A 20,352-nucleotide genomic window follows, 5' to 3' on the forward strand; every position below is an offset into this window, starting at 1 on the left:
CTGGGAGACATAACAAATCTTTCTAATACATAGAAAAAACACAGAGAGGTAACTAAAATGAGAAAACAAAGAAGCATGCTGTAAATGAAACAAAAGAAAAAAACTCCAGAAAAAAACTAAACAAAATGGAAGCCAACAACTTACCAGACACAGAATATAAATCACTAGTTATAAGGATGCTCAATGAACCTAGGGGGAGAATAGATGATCTCAGTGAGGACTTTAATGGAGAGATAGTAAGCATGAAAAAGGACATAGAAACCATATAAAAGAACCAGTCAGAAATAGAGAATATACTAGAAGGAATCAACAGTAGACTAGATGAAGCAGAGGATCGAATCAGTGAGTTGGAAGACAAGGTAGCAGAAAATATCCAATTAGAATAACAAGAAAAAATACTTTTAAAAAATGTGGAAAGTGTGAGAGATCTGTGGGACAACATCAAATGTACCATCTGCATCATAGGGGTTACCAGAAGGAGAAGAGAGAGAGCAGAGGTTGAGAACCTATTTGCGGAGATAATGACAGAATACTTCCCTCACCTGGTGAAGGAAAGAGACATACAAGTCAAAGAAGTGCAAAGAGTCCCAAACAAGAGGAATACAAACAGACCCGCACCAAGACACATCATCATTAAAATGCCAAAAGTTAAAGACAAAGAGAAAACTTTAAAAACAGCAAGAGAAAGGCAGTTAGTTACTTTTAATGGAACTCCCATCAGAATATCAGGTGATTTTTCAACAGAAACTTGGCAGGACAGAAGAGATTGTTACAAAATATTCAAAATGATGAAAAACAAGGACCTACAGCCAAGACTACTCTCAGCAAGGCTATCAATTAAGATGGAAAGTGAGAAAAAGCGCTTCCCAGACAGGAAAAAACTTAAGGAATTAATTACTAACAAGCCAGTATTACAAGAAATGTTAATGAGACTTCTGTAAAAAGAATAATAACACATTATGGAAAAAGATATTTCATGGAAATGGAATGAAAAAGAAGTTGGGGTAGCAATACTTATATTAGACAAAAGAAGGGCAATACCTAACGATAAAGGGATCAATACATCAAGAGGACATAACCCTAGTAAACATATATGCATCCAACATAGAAGCATCTTAATATATAAAGTAATTATTGACTGACATAAAGGGAGAGATCAACGGTAATACACTCATAGTAGGAGACTTTAACACCCCACTGACACCAGTAGACAGATCTTCCAGACAGAAAATCAACAAGGAAACAGCAGCCTTAAATGGCACACTAGACCAGATAGATTTAATTGATATTTTCAGAGCGTTTCACCTCAAAGCAGCAGAATATACATTCTTCTCAAGTGCACATGGAACATTTTCCAGGATATACCACATGTTAGGCCACAAAACAAGTATCGATAAATTTAAGAAGATTAAAAGTATACCAAGTGTCTTCTCCAACAACAATGGTATGAAACTAGAGATCAATTACAAGAAAAAAACTGGAAAATACACAAACACATGAAGTCTAAACGATGTGCTACTAAACAATTAATGAGTTAACAACAAGATCAAGGAAGAAATCAAAAGATACCTTGAGACAAATGAAAATGAAAACATAAGGACTCAAAATCTATGGGACACAGAGAAAGCAGTCCTAAGAGGGAAATTCATAGCAATATAGGCCTACCTTGAGAAACAAGAAAAAGCTCAAATACACAATCTAACTTTACACTTAAAAGAACTAGAAAAAAAGAGCAAATAAAGCCCAAAGTAAGTAGAAGGAAGGAATTAATAAGATCAGAGAGAAAATAAATGAAATTGAGTCTAGAAAAACAATACAAATGATCAATGAAACCAAGAGCTGGTTCTTCGAAAAGATAAACAAAATTGATAAACTTTTGACCAGACTCATCAAGAAAAAAAGGGAGAAGACCCAAATAGATAAAAACAGAAATGAAAGAGGAAAAATAACTACAGACCATACGGAAATTCAAAAGATTATAAGAAAATACTAAGAGCAATTATATGCCAACAAATTGGACAATCTAGAAGAAATGGATACATTCCTAGAAACATATAATCTCCCAAGACTAAGTCAAGAAGAAACAGAAAATCTGAACTGACCGATTATTACCATCAAAATTGAATCGGTAATCAAAAAACTTCCAAAAACAAAAGTCTTGCACCAGATGGATTCATAGGTGAATTTTACCAAACATTCAAAGAAGAATTAAAACCTATTCTTCTCAAACTATTCCAAAAAATATGAGAAGAGAGAAGGCTCCCTAACTCTTTTTATGAGGCCACCATTCCCCTGTTTTCAAAATCAGCCAAAGACAGTATAAAAAAAGAAAACTATAGGCTGATATCTCTGATGAACATTGATGTAAAATTCCTCAACTAAATATTACCAAACCAAATTCGGCAATACATTAAAAATATTATACACCATGCTCAGGTTGAATTTATTCCTGGGATGCAAAGTTGGTTTAATATCTGCAAGGCAATTAATATAATACACCACATTAACAAATTGAAAGTTAAAAATCATATGATCATATCAATAGAGAGAGAAAAAGTGTTTAACAAAATCCAGAATCCATTTATGATAAAGACACTTAGCATAGTGGGAATAGAGGGAACATACCTCAATGTACTAAAGACCATATATGACAGACCTACAGTTAACATCATACTCAATGAGGAAAGGCTAAATGAGTTTTCTTTAAGATCAGGAATGAGACAAGTGTGCCCACTTTTACCACTTCTGTTCAACATAGTGTTGGAAGTCCTAGCTATAGCAGTCAGGCAAGAAAGAGAAATAAAAGGAATCCAAATTGGAAAGACAGAAGTTAAACTATCATTATTTGCAGATGACTTGGTACTATATACAGAGAACCCTAAAGGTTCCACCTAAAAACTGTTAGAACTGATAAATGAATTCAGTAAAGTAGCAGGATACAAAATTAATATTCAGAAGTCTGTTGTATTTTTATATACCAATGAAGAACTATCAGAAGAGAAATCAAGAAAACAATTCCATTTATAATTGCATCAAAAATAATAAAATACCTATGAAGCAAATTAATCAAGTAAGTAAAAGACCTGTTCTTAGAAAATTATAAGTCGTTGACAAAAGAAATTGAAGAAGATACAAATAAATAGAAGCATATATCATGCTTATGGGTAGGAAGAATCAACATTTAAAATGGCCATACTACCCAAAGCAATCTATAGGTTCAGTGCAATCTATATAAAAATACTTACTAATGGCATTTTTCAGAGAACTAGAAGAAATAATCCAAAAATTTATATGGAACAAGAAAAGATCCTGGATAGCCACAGCAATCTTGAGAAAAAAGAACAAAGTTGGAGGTATCACACTACCTGATATCAAACTATACTACAAGGTTGTAGTAATGAAAACAGCACAATTCTGGCATAAAAACAGACACAACAGAACAGAATAGAGAGCCCAGAAATAAATCCACGCCTATGTGGTCAATTAATCTATGACAAAGGAAGCAAGAATATACAATGGGATAAAGACAGTCTCTTCAACAAATGATATTAGGAAAATTGGACAGATACATGCAAAAAAAAAAAAGAAAGAAAAACTGGACCACTTTTTTATACTATATACAAGAATAAACTCAAAATGGATTAAAAACTTAACTGTAAGACCTGAAACCATAAAAATTCTAGAACAAAACATAAACAGTATACTCTCTGATATTGCTATTAGTATTTTTTTTTCTGATATATCTCTTCAGACAAGGAAAACAAACAAAAAAATAAACAGGTGAGACTACATCAAACTAAAAAGTTTTGCACAGCAATGGAAACCATCAACGAAAAGAAAAGACAATCTACTGAATATGAGAAGACATTTGCCTATGATACATCTGATAAGAGGTTACTATCCAAATATATAAATAACTCATACAACTCAACAACAAAAAAACAAACAATCAAATTAAAAAATAGGCAGAAGACCTGAATAGATATTTCTCCACAGAGGAAATACAGATGGCCAATAGACATGTGAAAAGATACTCAAGGTCGCTAATCATCAGAGAAATGCAAATTAAAACCACACTGAGATACCGTCCCACAGCTGTTAGATTGGCTGTCATCAATAAATAAAAAAACACGTGTTAACAAAGATGTGGAGAAAAGGGAAGCCTTATACATTGTTGATGTGATTGCAAATTGATATAGGCAACATGAAAAACAGTTTGAAGTTTCCTCAAAAAATTAAAAATAGAACTACCGCTTGATCTAGCAATTGCACTTTTGAGTATCTAAAGAAAACTAAAACACTAATTTGTAAAGATCTATGCACTCTTACGTTCATAGTAGCGCTATTCACATTAGCCAAGATATGGAATCAACCTAAGTGCCCAAGGAGTTATGGTACATGTACATGATGGAATATTACTCAGCCATAAAAAATGAAATCTTACCATTTGCAATGACATAAATGGACCCAGAGGGTACTATGCTGAATGTAATATGTCAGACAGAGAAAGATAAATACCATATGATTTCACTTACATGTTGAATCTAAGGAACAAGAGAAATGAATAAACTAAATGAAAAGAGATTGAAAAACTGGTGATGGCCAGAGGAAAGAGGAATTGGAGGACTGAGTGAAAAAGGTGAAGGGATAAAGATGTACAAATTAGTAGTTCTAAAACAGTCACAGGGCTGTAGAGTACAGTATAGGAAATATTGTCAATGTTATTGGAATGGCTGTGTGAAGTACCAGATGAGTGCTAGATTAATCAGTGGGATCACTTTATAAATTATATAAATGTCTAGCCATTATACTGTATATCTAATATAAAAAAGACAATTGCTCAATTAAAAATGGACAAAAATTTGAATAGACATTTATCTAAAAAAATATACAAATAGACAATAAAGACAGGAAAAGATGCTTAATATCATTAGTTATTAGGGAAGTGGAAATCAAAACCACAATGAGGTATCCAGGTGGTGGAGGCTTAATACCTGCTAGAATAGCTATAATAAAAATAATGGGCAATTGCAAATCTTAGTGAGAATGTGGAGAAATTGGAGCCTTCATGTCTTTCTCTTGGGAATGTAAACCGATGCAGCCACTTTTAAAAACAGTCTGGCAGTTCTTCAAAAAGCTAGATATAAAGTTACCATTTAATTTAGCAATTCCACTCCTAGATATGTAGCCAAGAGAATTGAAAATTTTCCACACAGGAATGTGGACATGAATGTTTATGCCAGCATTATTCATAATAGAAAGCTGAACAATCCAAATGTTCAAAAATTGACCAATGGATAAACAGAAAGTGGTATATCCACATAATGAATTATTATTCAGCCATAAAAAGGAATGAACTACTGACCTGCTATAACATGGATAACTTTGAAAACATTCTAAATGAAAGAAACCAAACATAAATGGTCACACATTATGTTATTCTATTTATATAAAATGTCTAGGATAGGCAAATCCATAGAAACAAAACGTTAATTAGAGATTGTCAGGTGATGGGAGAAGGAGAGATTGGGGAATGACTGATAATGGGTATGGGTTTCTTCTGAGATGATAACATTCTGGAATTAGGTTGTAATGATGGTTGTACAACTTTGTGAATATGATAACAATCATAAAATTGTGTACTTTTGAATTATATTTGTACTGTTAAATTATATTTCAATAATAAAAATGAGAAAAAAAATTAAGAAGATTTGCAAAGCCAACACTCCTAAGCTGTAAACAACTAATATTTTACCTACTGAGTACATGGTACACAGTAGGTGCTCAATATATACTTGTTGAATTAGGTTTGATGAGAGAAGAGACAAAAGGAAAGTGAAGCTTAAGGGAGCTCTTTACAATACAAAGGATTGGGGCAGGAGGTGAAATGGATAGGGATGGAGAACAGTAAGACATCTCTTCTTTTTACCGTTTTATCTGGGGCTGAGTCTACATGCTTCTATGGTCTCCCTTTTCTAACCTGGTTTGGTTTTGCTTCCCAGTGTATTCCTAACGTCTGGTACCTAGTAGGTTCTCAATGAAGACTCATTTAATAAATGAATGATTAAAACTTCAGGAACTTGTCTGAGACTCCTGGATAATTTTTTTATGGTGGTGGGGGAGATGGGATTTGAGAAATTTGCAGATCTTAGGAGAGAAAGCCAGATTTATCTATTGAAACAAGATTCTCCTATTGGACAGAAAAGCTAAGCCTTGGCCCCTCAGGCCCTCTGCACAGCTCTTCACAAAGCTAGGAATCTCCTTTTCCATATTCTCTTGCAGCATGGCCTGGAACTAAGCCAGGTCATAGGAGAGAAGGAATATCCTAGAACAGAAGATCCTGCAGTAATTGGTAGTTATGTTCTGACCTAATGGTGGGCAAGGCTCCTAGGTTCGGCCCTGTCTCTAAACTCTGCAGTTGATAGAGTCAGCCAGAGAATACTGTGAGGAGTGTTATGGGAATGCTCATAGTTGGCTAGGGATTGTACTCAATCAGCAATACACGATATATGTGTATGGCTTTATGTACTTGTTATAAAAGAAAGTATAAAATGTACAAACACACATTTACATATATGAAAGAAGCATGTATTAATTTCACAAATAGAGTAATTCCTTATACACCTTTAGTTATTTTATTAAAATAACATAAGGATTGGACCAATTTTTTTGTTCTGCTTTGTCACTAAGTGTGAGTCTTTGGACATGTGGCCCTACCTTTCTTGCACTCATGTCCTTGTCTGTGGAAGTTTATTTAAAGTTGCACTTTTATCTCTTGAATCTTCCTTTTTCCACTTACTTGACAGAGATGATAGGGACAAGGAACATTAAAGCTAAAATAAAGGCTTTTAAAAATGTTTATTATCAAATAAAATCAACGTGAAATGGATATGAAGTTCTTTCATAAATAATAGAATAATAATAATTCAGGAGACAAGAATAAATGATAATGATGATAATAATAATAATAATAATAGATTTCACTCTGCTGTAAACTAAAGCATACCTGGTTCCCCAAAAATAGGACTCAAGAAAAGCCTTTAACTCAGCCAAAGGAACAGATGAATTATATCATTCTGCAGTTAAGCATTGTGTGCAGGGTTATGTGCCCAATTTGTCTCTTAAATTCTGAAAGAATGTGACAGTAGTTAGCATATTTTTAGTACTTCCTATATGTCAGGCATTGTACTAAATCATGTACGATCTATATTTTATCCTTTAATTTGATAATATTAGGACATCAATATTTTGATAAATGATATAGCATAATATTATTATCTAATTTTTACAACAGTCTTATGAGGTAGGAACAATTATTCTTTTTCTTTTACAGATGAAGAAACTGAGGCATAGAAAAGTTAGATATCTTGCTCAAGGTCAACAGTTAGCAAATGACAGAGCTAAATTTCAAACCTAGGCAGTGTAACTCCAGGCCCAGCACTCTTTTAACTACTATACAGTGCTGCCTCTTATTTTATGATTCTAAGATGTGAAATTATGAATTGAACATAATGTGAGAATCCTTCCCAAAACTGTAGAGTAAGATGTAGGGTAAGAGTGGGGTTAGTGGCTTATCATCAATGAAGGAAGGATCAATTCTTAAAGCATAGCATGGTTTTGCAAGAGGATTCATTTTGGTGAGTAAGATGGCTTAGTTAGTGCTGGTTTAGCTATTAAGATGGGTCATGCAAAACCCAGGCACAGGACATAGACACCCTCTCTATGTCCTTCTTAGTTAATGACAAGCTGCGATGGCAGTCTTCAGAATCTTTGTTTTCTGTGGTGGTCTGCTTCTTGGTTCTGGGACATAGAGAAAATAAATAGAGAAAGTAAGGGAAAAAGGGAGTCCTTTTAGAGGCAGAGCTGAAGGGTATTTCAGCAGCAAAAATAACTAACAAATGCCCATGACATGGAATAGTGGGCCTGAGGGGACTTTGGTTTGATCTCAGCTCTCCATTGTCAGGTTCCCAGGCTTTGGCTTATGAGCAACAAATTCCTCCATGAGGTTTGTCTTTTCATTTTATTGGAGAAAGTTTTCCCAAAAAGCCCCTCTCCAAATCATCAACACTTCAAACTCTTGAGAACTACATTCCATCTGCAAGCCTTGTAATCCCCCGCTCCTAAAGTATCTTCTTCTCTCTCCTATTAGTAGCTCCATCCCAACTAGACAACTCAAGAAATTTTGTTTTGAAAATGTTTCCTACTCTAGAAACTGCTTAATGGATAAGACAGGACACCTCTCCACTTACTCATAAGATCTGGGAAAATCTATGAGTTAGTATAAACTTAAATCTCACTTAGTTAGACTTACCTCCCAACATAAGGATTGTCTTTACAATAGTGTTTATGTCAAGTGGTCATCTAGTGACTGTTTAAATATACTCAGAGACAGGGAACAGACTGTTCAAGTTTCAGACAATTGTTAGAAACTTTTTGTTATGGTACAGAAATGCAATATCTAACCTTTAGTCTTATTTCTGCTCCCATTTATGTGACAGTTTTTAAAGATTTCTTTCATGGTTTTTGTCCCATTATCCATTTTCTTTATTGAAGCTACATGTCTTTTTTTTTCTATGATTTCTATGTATTGTCAATACCTCTCTCAAAGGGTGATATCTGAAAGTGAATGAAGGCATATTCCAGGTATGGTCCAACAATACTAAGGAAGAGACAGAGGAACAGAGGCTATGGCCTCTGTGTTCCGTGTTCTATATCCTGAGAATATGTTAGCTTTTTGTTTGGTAGCCTCATTCCTGTGTTAAAAGTTTAGGACATTTATTCCTTAAAGTTTTTCTTATTATTGCTGCTATTCAGATTTATTTTCTCTATAATCAAATAATAAAGTAGTAAGTGAACAAAGCAGACTGGTCCTCTTCAGTAGTGAGAGAAATTCTCTAAGTTGTGACTACCTATGTTATCTGTGTAGTTGACTGGTTTAATGTATGAAGCTTATGTATGTGCTGTCATGAGGTTGACTTAATTACTTAGTGAAGGACTCTTGGACAAAGCAAGGACTGGCTTGGGTAACAGAAGAAAAGGCTATTGCTTCATTAGATATTTAGCAAGATGAGACCTGGATACTTGAATTGGGTGTGAAAATCAGAGTAGAATCTGTCAAGCCAGAGAGAATATCACAATAAGAAGTGAATGGAATCCAGTGACTGCATTCCCATTTGTTGATGTGAGGGGAAAAAGTTAGACATGATATATTCCATCTTAGCTTATGTTGCATAACTTGGGAGTATTTAGTGAACAATTTATAGACCTTGCTAAATTCTTATCCCTGAACTGAAGGCATTTGTGTTGTCAGAATAAATGTCTTAAGTATTCTTAGCTGACATCACAGCTCACGACTGAAAAACTATAGGGACAACAACCATAAGGATGTGTTCCTAAAGCCCCTTCTTGAAGTTTACTTAAAGGTGGGGAAACCCTTATTTCTTCTCAGAATCATCCAGGCATCCCATGGTCAAAGATTTAGGAAACTTGTTGGTCACAAACTGAATGGGCACCACCTCCTAATCCCAGAGGAAGAGATGCTCTGACACAGTAGGAGTAGAATAGAGCTGTAGGGCCACCTGAGTAGGCCACTGAGGTCAGAGGGAAAAGCACTGGTGAGAAGAGTGAAGGTGTGACATCTCCTCTGAGTGGCTCCTTCCCCACTGCTTGCCTTTTTCTGGTTTCCTCATTGCCCCTCCTGCTGTTGGAGTGAACATGCAAAAGGATGTTCACTCCACATGCAAAAGGATGTCCACACCACAGCTTGACACTGGGGGGAAGAGGACATGGAAGAATTTGCCCAGCATTTTCTGTAGATCTTAGCCTTAAGAAAGAGTGTAAAAAGGACTTTGGAAGCTTGGCGTGTGAGTTAGTACAGCTTGCTAGGGTGAAGTCTTAGAAAATATTAAGGTGTCCTTTTGTCCTGAAGGCATCCCCCTCTAACTTACCTGTTAGGAACTTAGAAGGAATGGTGCCTGGAAAGAGCCTTAGATCTCATCATCTCTTATCTATATTGATAAAGTCTGGCCCTAGAACCACCTTTTTGGTCATCTAAGGGCCTACATTCCTAGCAAAGTGGCTGGTACATACTAAATCCACATGAACTATTATCATAATTTAAAATCAAGTCAGTGTTCTAAAATAGGGTTAACCTTTCTCAAACATTTAGAATCTGGAGGACCTGAAATATTTGGGGTTGCATGGATCACCACCAAGGAACTATACAGAAAGTGATTTTATTATATTTATTCCTGACAGATAGCTAAGCACAAAGTGACTTCGTGAAAAACCCCACAGAGCCTTAGCAGAGGCCTTGGGAAAAGAACTAAGAACCCTGCCTTACCCCTTGCTATGTTAGGCAGCAAATCCTGCTTTCTTTCGCCAGGAACAGCAACCCGACAGTGCTCCCTCTGCCAGATACTAGCTTCCCTGCTGAGTCAGGCAGGACTGGAAAGGCAGATGTCAGCCAAGTGGGGCTTGATTTGAGTCATATCCTGGTAAATGTGTCAGAAGCAGGTGAAAGATGTTAAATTTCACACGAACTTAACACCAGATGAAAGGTAAGGAGCACAGCAGCCCTCAGCTTTACTTCCCCAACCCCACTTCCCATTATGCAGAGAGAAACAACACAACACAAAGTTGTAGAACAGAGCAGTCCTGGGGCTAAGAACTAGGACCCAGGGACATCATAAGAATACTGACATTGGGGTCCAGCTTCCACAATGGGACTGTGAGTTTTGAAGAGGCCATGATTGCAAAACAATGTCAATGTACTTATACTATTGAACTATAGGCTTAAAAATGGTTAAGATAGTAAATTTTATGTTATGTGTATTTTACCAAAATTAACAAAGAAACAAACTGACAAATACAGACAACAAAATACTAAACAACATCAACAACAAAGGCAGTAATTTGCCCTCAGTCCTTACATGCAGCAGCATGATGGGGGAACAAAACAGCCTCATTTCCTGCTGAATGAGGACCAAGTGGGACATCATGTTTGCAAGCCCTCTCTGAAGGCTGCACCAATGTACACTCCAACTATTATGGCTCTGGTCTGCATCAGCACATGCTAACTCTCAGATGTTCATTGAGCACCCCCAAAGCTTGGACAAATGTCTGTACCTTTCTGTTCCTCAGTTGAGACAGCGTGATATTTTCTAAGGAACATTAGTAAGAACTAACAGAAATAAATGAGGAAATAATGACCCAAAATACAAATTGCATAAGTAAAAAAAGTAGATTTACTTTATTGAATATGTACTATATATTAGTCATAAAACTAAGTGCTTGATATGTCATTTTTAATCCTTGCAGTACTCCAGAAGTAAATTATTAGTGTGCTTTTAAAAATCAAGGCCATTGCTACTCAGAGACCTTAGGCATACAGCAAGCTTAAAACAAAACTTAAGCCCTGGTCTGACTGGCTCTAAGTCTTTATTACTTTTCCCTCCACACAACTCCTAGACTTCCCATCCAAAGGATCTTTATAAAAACAGCAGAGAGCTGTAGCAGATGCTCACACACCCCATGATAACCACACTCTACTCTTGGTTGCAGGCACATTTTTAGGCCTTTGCCTGCCTCTCTCAGCTCCTGTCTCTTGCTGGCAAGCTCATGGGGACAAGCTTTTTTGCTTGGCATAAGAGTAGGTGCTCACAAATATTTATTAAATGGAAGAATGGATGACTGACCTCTTAGGGACTCCACATTCTCCCCAGCTCTCAAGGGCTGTTGTCTATCTTGTTCTGCTATCCAAGGACAGATATCAGCTTTCATTTGTAACTCATTATTCAGACCTCAGAGTCCTCCTTCTTAATATTAGTTTGTAGGCAACCCTATTAGCTTTCAATAAACTTATTGAGTTGCATCAAATGACCAAGTCCTTTCATAGCCCACATTGCCTTCTTTAACTACTTCCAGAACATTATAGACTCTATTGTTCACCCAGGTGAATAGTGATGTAATTGTGATCACGGTGATGATAAACAACTAGGATTTACACAGCAGTTAATATGTTCTAGGCATCATGCTAAGAACTCGACATGCATCATACCATTTAATCCTCGCAGCATTCTTTGATATAGATCCTGTGATTATCCCCTTTTCGCAGATGGGAAAAACTGATACTGAGTCATTTAGAGAAATGGCTAAAATTATGCATAGTTCTGTCTGCCTCTAAAACTTTAAAACACTTGATACTTTGCAGCCTTAAAATTTTCTTCCTCTCATCGCACTGACTCAGGGGCTCTTCAAAAACAAAAACAAAAGCAAAAACAAGAAACCCAACCCCACCCATTACAGCATACCTATGATATCCCAATACCCTACAGCAACAATGCCATCTGCAACATAAGAATTAGCATCCACTCTGTCAGAGGAGTTATTAATATCCTTTTACAGGTAGATTTGGAATATCCCACTTGGTTGATTAAACTGGCCCATCCTCCCTCCCAGGATCCTCCATCAGCACTGTATTTCCTAACCCATGTCCTTCCTTTCAAAGAACACATCTCTTCCAGAAAGTCCTCAAGCTGTATAAATTGTGGCTGGACCCCATTCAAGATCAGTATTTTACACTTAATCTGCTTCTAGATGGAGCAATCAGGATCAAGAGGATTTATGAGGAGTGTTTTCCTGGAGCCTGACCTTTCTCTCATGTTTCATCATTTATTTATAGTCCAGTGTCTTCAGTGAACTTCAGCCGTATCCTGGGGCCTCCAGTTGTATGATACTATCAGATGGCCCCTCACTGCTGGAGTAGATGTTCTTGGCAATAAAAAATAGACATGGGGGCGGGGGAGGGCAAAGATGAAGTATGGGACTTGATACTTCTGGAAGCTTAGAGGGTAACTTCTCAGGAACTTGTTGTAAACTGCCCCTCCACCACCTGCCTTGATTAGACTCTGGTTCTCTGTGGTCAGTTTCCGTTAGAGACCTAGTCCTACCTTTCCTTGCACCTGGCTGGCTCCTCTTTTGCATTGAGTTCAGCACTGAAAATAGAGAGGGAGTGGGGAAGGAGAGGAGATGTTTCAGTCCTGTATGAATTAAATTGGAAAAAAGAAACATACAGGATTTTAAGCAAATTTCCACATTGCCTTTAGATTCGTTTTAGATCTTTATAAAAGATCCAGGCACCATCAGCAGATGCCCCATCTCTTCGAGGTCATTCTGTGACTCTAGAGTAGGTAAATCTGTGGTCCCAGATTTGTTCAGGAACCCCTTCTTCTTCCTCACCTCAGCTGGAACCTGGATAGTCCTGATGAAGGGCTTCCTTTGCAGTCTTTCCCAAGCTTCACATTCAGAGAGGTGGGGCTGCCTGGTTCCTTTGCTCTTGGTGTCACTTTGAGATAACTGCTCAAAGAGACTGATTCTTTTCTCAAGAGGCCATTGTCTTTTAGAGTTCACAATGTTCCCTTTTTGTTTGTCTTTCTGTTTGCTTCAGGAGAACTCTGAATTCTGATGGAAATTCTGCCAGTTAGAAAGATAGTTTTCCAATCTTCCTGAAAATTTGCAGAATCATTTGAAGTGTTGGGAAATATGGATACCAGAATTTTTAGATCCCTGGCTGACCGAATGCAGGGGCTGTAAATAATCCTGTTTTTAGAGCTCTTTCGAGGTCTCTGAGAGAGACCCATAATTCAGTCCTTGGGGATGTCCCCCTTTTTAAATGCCTGTGTTAATTTTTAATAAAATATTTCACACATACAAAAATAAAACATTATTTATGTAATATATAAAATACAACAAAATAGATGCTTCTGGACACATTGCTCAACTTAAAAAATAGAATGTTGCCAAAGTGAAGAAGTACGGTTGAGCTCTCACTGTTGATCATCTCCTCCCCACAAGGGAATTTCATGCTTATTGTTCTCTTGTCATTACTTTTTGAAGGCATATTTTGTAAAATGAATATATTTTACAATGTTGTGTGCATCTGAACTTTATGTGATTAATATCACACGGGGTAATTTTTTGTGCCTGTTTTTCAAATTCAGATGAATTAATGCATTTAGCCATAGTTGATATTTACTGCTGAATAGTATTTTATTATTATATGACTATGCCATTTTTTTTTTACCAGACCCCAGCCAGTGTGCATTTGGTTTTTTCCCATTATGCTATTAAGAGTAATGCTGCTATAAATATTCTTGGTCATGTTTTCTGGGCACATGGGCAAGATTTTCTCCTGGGTCACAGTATTTCCTATTACCACTCTCTCCACATCCTTATCTTCTCTACTAAGATTCGCTTCTTTGGTGACCTCATATTTGGTTATTATCCTCAGAGACTATGCTGCACATACTGGTACTATAAATGTAAACAGGCAGCATGCCTTTTCTTGCCCCACTTCCAGTTTAGCGGAGTAAGTAATCATAGCATTCATGTTGCTCACCTAACCGAAATCTCGACAGCCGGCCTGTGGTGCCTAGTCTTTCACTCTCTCTACCAGTCACCACACCTCTTCCTTGCCTTAAAATCACTCTTTACCTATTCTTACCTCCCCATCCCACACCTTTTTTTTTGGATCCCAGGCAGTCTCTGTTTTCCGAGTAAAATCTTTTACCTGTCCTCTTGATTCCATTCTATGACCAAATTCCCTAAACACTCTTTCACATTTTTATTTTCAGTTCAGTTTTTCCGTAGGCCCACCAAACATGGTAGGGGTTCCCCATATACTAAAATCCTTAAAACCTTTGAGTTTTTATCCTAAACAATTATCTCACCTCTTCCTTTTCTTGAAAAACTTCTTTGCTGCCCTAATCTCTGACACCCAATATCTCTTTCATCATTAGATTTCTGCTCCAGATTCCATGGAAGATGCCCTCTCTGAGCTCACCAGTGACCTCACAAGGATGAAATCTGATGGCTTTTCATTGTACTTTCTTACCCCGTTCCCTCTCTGAAATTCCTCCTTTGGTTTGCACTGTGTGTTACTGCCCTATCAATTGTCCCTTCCAACACTTTCCTTGTTTGTCCTCTTCTTCTTTGTGTACATTCCTTAAGTTTTACTTCAGGAGTAACAGCCATTCTTTCCATTTTAGCCTGGGAGTGGGGCTTGCTGGGAAGGCTGCTGGGACCTCAGCAAAGGATGGGGTAAAAAGTTGTGGCATGCTCAAGCTTGATCTGGACCTGCAGACACCTTCAAGGGGCGATATGGTGGGTGGGGTAGGGCAGCTTATATTTTCAGATGGTTAAGATACTTAAAGTCAAGTAGCTGCTAATTTTGTGGTTCGGGGTGTCTCACTCCTGCCAGTGGGTAGAAATTCTGGAGACTAGGGTTTAGGTCTTTTGGTGAGTGTAGGGACTTATCTAGAGCTAGGCAGGGTTTTCAGGTTCTAGACAAGCAGGCTGTTTATTGAGCATGTATGTAAACTAGAGAATGATAGCGAAAACCAAAACCCCACTATAAAATTAGGCTCTTAGTGTATACATCCCAGTCTTTTAAAAAAAATTTTATTTATTTTTAAATTGATTTTCAATTATAGTTGACATTCAGCATTATTTTATATTAGTTTCAGGTGTACAGCATAGTGGTTAAACATGTAATTTATGAAATGATTCTCACTGATTAATCTAGTACCCACCTGGTGCTATACATAGTTATTACAATATTATTGACTACATACTCTATGTTGTACTTTACATCCCTTGACTACCAATTTGTATTTCTTTACCCCTTCACTTTTTTCATCCATTCTTGCAATCCTCCCACACCCACCCCCGTCCCATCTAGCAACCATCAGGATGTTCTCTATATCTATGCGTCTGTTTTTTTTTTTTTTTGTTGTTGTTTGTTTGTTTATTTTTTCTTTAGATTCCATGTGTAAGTGATATCATATAGTATTTGTCTTTCTCCTTCTGACTTATTTCACTTACTGTAATATCCTCTAGGTTCATCTATTTTGTCGCAGATGGTAAGATTTCATTTTTTAATAGTTGAGAATATTCTATTGTATATATGTTCACCTCTTTTTTATCCAATTCTCTATTGATGCACACTTAGATTGCATCCATATTTTGGCTATTGTAAATAATGCTGCAATGAACATAGAGGTGCATATATAATTTTGAATTAGAGTTTTGTATTTCTTAGGATAAATACCTAGAAGGCGTGGAATTGATGGATCATAAAGTAGTTCTATTTTTAAATTTTTGAGATACCTCCATACTGTTTTCTATAGTGGCTGTACCACTATAGAAATATGGATACCAGTTTGCAATCCCAGCAACCCAGTGCATGAGAATTCTCTTTTCTCCACATCCTCGCCATCAGTTGTTTGTTGTGTACATCTTAGTCTTAATTAGAATTGGCTTAGAGACTGGAGGAATGACCCAGGGCATTTGTGGACTCAGCAGCATGGCTTATACCATGAACTTCAGTGCTATCAACTTTATATGGGTGATCCTAGACCTAGTCTGCCTGCTTGTCTCTCTCTTTCTTTTTCTCTCTCTTCTCCATCCCCTTTTCTCAAAACTTTCTCAAAAGTTGTAAGAACAGTAAAAAGACTCCCTTTTTAAACCCTGGACTATTTGAGAGTAAGTTGGTAACATGATGCACCATCAGCTCTAAACACTTTATTGTGTATTTTCTACAAACAAGGGCACTCATATATAATCAAAATATAGCCATCAAAAGTAGGAAATAAATAGTGATGCATTACTACCACTTGACTTTCAAGCCCCATTTGAATTTTACGTATGATCTCAACAAAGACTTTTATAATAACAGGATCTAGTCTAGAATACGTCACATCTCTTAATCTCAGTCTGAGTTCCTCAGTCTTACCTCGACTTCATGATCTTGATAGTTTTGAAAATAAGTCCAATTATTTTGCAAAATGTCTTCAGTTCTGGTTAATTGGCATTTTCTCATGATTAAATTTAAGTTATACTTCTTTGCTAGGAATATTGCAGAAGTAATGTTGCATTCCTCTCACTGCATTACTAAAACACATATGATTTAAATTTGTCCCATTACTGGTGACGTTAACATGATCATTAGATTAAGATTGTATTTCTCAGGCTTCTCCACTGCGAATTTACTTCTCTTCTCTTTGTAACTAATGAATATTTTATGAGAAGTTGCTTTGAGGTTGTAAATATCCTGAGTCATCAAATTTTCAATTTATTCATTAATTCATGTCAGTATAAATTCATGTATTCCTATTTTATTAAGTGTGTTTTAATCTATTGTTATTTATTATCATTACTGATTCTGAGACTAAATTTTCGAACTGTTTTTTGTGTCCTTTTGACATATTCCATTGTTCTTTGAAAACTGCTTTATTTTCTGTCACGAAAAGTCATTTCAGGTTTATCTTTTACTTTGTTAATTCAGTCTTAGAATCAGTCATTTTTCTAAGAAACCCTAGATCCTTTTAGTGAAAATGTTATTTAGAAACCAAAATCTGGGTGCTAAATGATATTATAGGCCACAACAGAGAGAAGAGCTAGGAAATATACACACACATACACATATTACATCTACATTTCCCTGTATATTGATAGCTTCCAGTTCATATTTATATCTCTAATTCCAATTCATAGGGTTTATTCTAGTTTCCTCCCTGTCTATTTTGGTAACTGTGATGGTTAATTTTATGTGTCATCCTGATTGGGTCACTGTGTCCCAAGATATTTGGTTAAACATTATTCTGGGTATGTCTGTGAGAGTGATTCTGGATGAGATAAATATTTGGATTGGTTGGCTGAGTAAAGCAGATTGTCCTCCTCAATGTTTGTGGACCTCATCTAATCCACTGAAGTCCTGAATAGAACAAAAAGGCTGAGTAAGAGAGAATTCACTCTCTCTGTCTGACTGTCTTCAAGATGGGACATTGGATTTTTCTTGACTTTAGACTCAGGCTCAGAATGAAGCTTATACCACTAGCTCTCCTAGTTCTCGGGCCTTCACACTAGAACTACACCATTGGCCCTCCTGGGCCTCCAGCTTGCTAATCACAGATCCTAGGCCTTTCTCAGCCTCCCTGACCATGTGAGCCAATGCCTTATGATACATCTCTTTATATCTACATTATCTATATCTACATCTATGTCTATATTTATATCTCTTATAGGTTCTATTTCTCTGGTGAATCCAGACTAATACAGTAACCCAGTGAAAAGTCTGGCTTTTATAATTCTCTGTATAATGTACTTGTTTGATTGATTGTCCTATATGTTAAAAATTTTCTCTCACTGCCTCCACCCAACTCCCCCTGCATGAAGATCATCCTCATCTCTCTGAGACTCTGACAACTTGTGCTAGGCTGCTCTCTTGCACAGATGACCTCTTTACTCAATTTGGGCTCTGAGATTCTTTGAAGAACTCAGGTCACCCTCTAATGATGACACCTGACACCCCTGGCTCAGGTTGTTGTTCCTCCCCCTAACAGTGTGTGAATGCCTACCTTGCTCAATTCCACCCAAAGCTTTAGGACTGAATTGTTCAGGAAGGAAAAGGAAGGGGAGAAAGAGGAAGGGGAGAGAAGAGAAATGATGATGAAGAGAAAGAAGAGAAACAGAAAGAGGGACCTGTTTAAAAAATATATAATTCCTTCTCAATTATTTATTTGCCATTGCAACTGATGCATCTTATAGGTGCATTAAATTTACATATCTGAAACTACTCATATTTCCTCACCAGTAAAAACTTTCTCTCTTAACTCTCCTATACTGCTGATGGCAGTGTAAATAGCTCATTCTTCCTGAAGGACAATTTGGCAGTATGGTTTGAAAGCCTTAAAAAAAATCTTACCTCAAATTATACTTTCAGGAATTTATACTAGAGAAACAATTAAAGATGTACAGAGACATTCAGCTTTAAGGATGTTAATTATAGCTAAAATTGGAATCATGCAGAATGTTTAGCATCAGAGAGCAGATGGAGTAAATTGTAATAAACCCATAGGTAGAATTCTATGTAGTCAGTTCGACCATACTTAATTACAATTATTGATGTGAAAGGATGTTCACTATAAGTTGTTAAGTGAAAAAAAAAGTTATAAAAATAGAATGATCCTGATTTGTGATTAATATATTAGAAATACATATGTATAGGGAAAGAAAAACGAGAGGGTGTATCAAAAGGGAATGTTAACAGTGAGATTATGGACCTTTTTTCCTTTTACCTTAACTGTGTTTTCAGGTTTTTTTTTCACCAAATATTTTTACTTATACAATAATCAAAAGCTATGAAAAGAATACTACACATACCTTTGTCCTAACTTTGCCATTTTTGTTAATGGTATAGCTGTTCTTGAAGTCTTTGAATCCTTTGAATCATGACTGATGGTTTCATCTCGTTAGTCACAGAATACTGCTGATTCTCCTTTCACAATATTTCTTGAGGTGTTCCTTTCTTTCTGTTTGCCTGCCACCAATTCAGCTTAGACCTTGTCACCTCTCACCTGAGCTATTGCACTGGCTGTACTGACAGAGCTTCCTACTCCACCCTGACCCAGACAGCCAGATGAATTGTCCTGTGGAAGTTCTATTATCACATTGCTCCCTGCACAGAAATCCCTAGTGGTTTTCCTCTGTGTCTTGAATAAGGGCTGGATGCCTTAGCTCAGCTTTCCATACCTAGCCCCATCCAGTGCTGCCTCGCATGAATTTCATACTTGAATTCTGTTCTCCAGCAAACAAGTTCTAGCTTCACTTTCTTTTAACATATAATGCATTCTCTTGCTTCCGTGGTTTGCTGGTCATTCTGGAATTACCTTTTCCCTTCTTCTTTTCTTCTGCTCATTCTTCAGTGCCTCACTCATATGTCACTTCTTCTATGGTGTCTCTCCTTATGGGTCCTGTTGGATGTATTTTTCCATCTCTGAACCATGTAGCATTTTGTGCCACACAAAGAACATCCTGGTTGGATGTCTATCCGTTTTTTGAAACCTAATTTATATGTCACTTCCTAGTGAAAGTCTATCCCTTGCTTCCCCAATAGAGGAATTTACTTTCTCCTCTGTGCAATCTTTGTACCTTACATGTATTTCCACTGTAGCACTTACACACTGCACTATATATTATTTATACATTGTCACTCCCTCAACTATAAACTCCTTGACTTTGCCTCTATTTCTCTATTCAGTTCCTACAAATGTGTGACACATATTAGACATGCAGCAATATTTGCTGACTGAAGAAATAGAAGAAGAAAAAGCTCAGAAATAACAGAGCCCGGACTTGAAATCAGGACTTCTCACTCTTAATCACGCATTCTTTCACTGACATCCCCCAAAGTCACAGCACATTGAGTCAGTTTTGCAGGTTGTCATCTAGTGTCTCATGGCCTTGGACTGACCCTGAGAGTAAGATTTACTGCCTAGTGTTATAAAAGCTGTA

This window comes from Pteropus medius, unplaced genomic scaffold (assembly GCF_902729225.1).
Source record: "Pteropus medius unplaced genomic scaffold, Ma_sr-lr_union100, whole genome shotgun sequence".
Classification (NCBI taxonomy): Eukaryota; Metazoa; Chordata; class Mammalia; order Chiroptera; family Pteropodidae; genus Pteropus; species Pteropus medius.